At 43.2% G+C, this 2,429-nt stretch overlaps 1 pseudogene; it reads left to right on the top strand.

The window, feature by feature from the left end:
• The first annotated feature begins 636 nt into the window (after window positions 1–636).
• LOC126425619 (5S ribosomal RNA) lies at window positions 637–754 on the top strand (annotated as a pseudogene).
• Window positions 755–2,429: the final 1,675 nt, after the last annotated feature.

Genomic DNA, 2,429 nt, shown 5'->3' on the forward strand with positions numbered 1-2,429 from the left:
TCTCCGGATCTGTCCCCCATTGAGCATGTTTGGGACTGGATGAAGCGTCGTCTCACGCGGTCTGCACGTCCAGCACGAACGCTGGTCCAACTGAGGCGCCAGGTGGAAATGGCATGGCAAGCCGTTCCACAGGACTACATCCAGCATCTCTACGATCGTCTCCATGGGAGAATAGCAGCCTGCATTGCTGCGAAAGGTGGATATACACTGTACTAGTGCCGACATTGTGCATGCTCTGTTGCCTGTGTCTATGTGCCCGTGGTTCTGTCAGTGTGATCATGTGATGTATCTGACCCCAGGAATGTGTCAATAAAGTTTCCCCTTCCTGGGACAATGAATTCACGGTGTTCTTATTTCAATTTCCAGGAGTGTAGATTACGAAATGAACAGAATGAAAGAAGCGATATTTCGATTTTTCGCACTATATTTTTTTGAAGTATCGAAAATGTATTCGGAAAGCTTCTACTAATAGAAGCGTGTTAACGAATAATGCAGTTTTTAGGAAATCGACAGAAAAATTCCGGAGAATTATTGCAAAATGATAATGTGAGAGGGGATATGTATAATTTGTGCATAGAGACTGTTGAAAATACTTGGCTTTACTGTTTCAAAATTGCGCCAAGCATTGTCTTTTTAAGCAACGGCCTTGCCGCAGTGGATACACCGGTTCCCGTCAGAACACCGAAGTTAAGCGCTGTCGGGCGTGGCCGGCACTTGGATGGGTGACCAGCCGGGCCGCCATGCGCTGTTGCCATTTTTCGAGGCGCACTCAGCCTCGTGATGCCAATTGAGAGCTGCTCGACCGAATAGTAGCGGCTCCGGTCAAAGAAAACCATTATAACGACCGGGAGAGCAGTGTGCTGACCACATGCCCCTCCTATTCGCATCCTCAGCTGAAGATGACACGGCGGTCGGATGGTCCCGATGGGCCACTTGTGGCCTGAAGCCGGAGTGCACATAGTCTTTTAAAAAAATAAGTAAGTATTAAAGTTGAAAAATGTTGTAAACAGCATTATTCCAGATCACTCTGTACTCCGCTATAGTGATAAGGTTGCCTAGAATCCAAAAGTTGTAAGTAAGAAAATTATAACGAGATACAAATTAATATTGATTGCAAAGTGATTACTTTGGTCTTAAACAGGTAATAGAACATGAGTTTCCTGTAAAGTTGAGACACAAATCTGGTACATTAAACTCAGTTGTCACACTGCAGGTTTTCGTAAAAAGATTGTATTTTGCCTCCATATATTTATTCATGTTCAATAGATCGCTTTTCTTCTCTTTATGAAGTTTGAGTGTCCCATTGTAGAGCAACCGAAAACCAGAAGGCAAAACAATTTTTTTTTATTTCGTGTTCACAACCATATTTCACAATATAATGTCGTTCCCATGGATGAAGCACGCTGTAATTACGACACACGGTTTGGCCTCGAGGATCGTCCCTATATAGCTTCAACCAGAGAACACCAGTAATTTTCATAGCAGGTGGCGGTGTGAAAACCAACTCAACGTATCCTATGTCCATGAAGCCTTCCATCTCCTGAATGGTCAGTTTCGAAGGCTCGACAAAGGCCTGAGCAATGACATTTTTCCACTGCAAAGGAACCATAACTTTTTACATTTTCTTTCTTTTCTCGATCATTGCGAAGCTCCTGTCACAAGGTAGGAAACTATGCCTCGAATATAAAAGCTTTTGATGGGATTTCTGTAAAGTACTTTCACCTGACGAGACAGAAATAAAGCGCTAAAACTCTCCAGTTTTGTTCTGCCTGACGGTATCAGACAATACAGTCAGTTTGCATTCCATAACTTCTTCGAGCGTCACAGATTTCAGAAGACAGCAAACTTTTTTGGCTGAACCTTTCTTTGCGATGGATTCATCCCAGAAATTTACTGTGTTGTTTTCAGTACCAACGTCAAGAACCGTGAAATTATACGACGACAACTGTCTCTGGTACAATACCGTGGAATGCATCAATGTAGGACAAAGTAAAACCCGTTGCAGATCAACACATATAACAAGTAATTTGTTGTCCGTTTTAGCCATTTCTATACCCTTTTTAGCACTTTGTGCGCTTGCTCTGCTTCTGCATTTTCTGTGTCGTACATTTCTATTTCGTCTGAAGCTGCGATCATAAACACTCGATACACTCTGCAGAGGTTGAGGTCGGGTTACAGACGTTCTTTGGAAGATTTATTCCTGCTGTAATGGCTCATCTGCTTCGGTAAACTCGAAATGTGTTCCAGAGTCAGAGCCCTGTCGTCATTTGATATGTCATGTGGCCTACTGAAATGTTTTCCTCGGCCGCCTCTAGGAGTGGTCATCCCACTTTCGAATTTACGTTGACGAGTCTGTATTCGATGCTGGGCGATGCAGAATTTGTCAAGCAATGTTTTTCGATGCACTTCTTTTTACTGGACTCCGAATT

This window comes from Schistocerca serialis, chromosome 10, assembly GCF_023864345.2.
Source record: "Schistocerca serialis cubense isolate TAMUIC-IGC-003099 chromosome 10, iqSchSeri2.2, whole genome shotgun sequence".
Taxonomy (NCBI): domain Eukaryota; kingdom Metazoa; phylum Arthropoda; class Insecta; order Orthoptera; family Acrididae; genus Schistocerca; species Schistocerca serialis.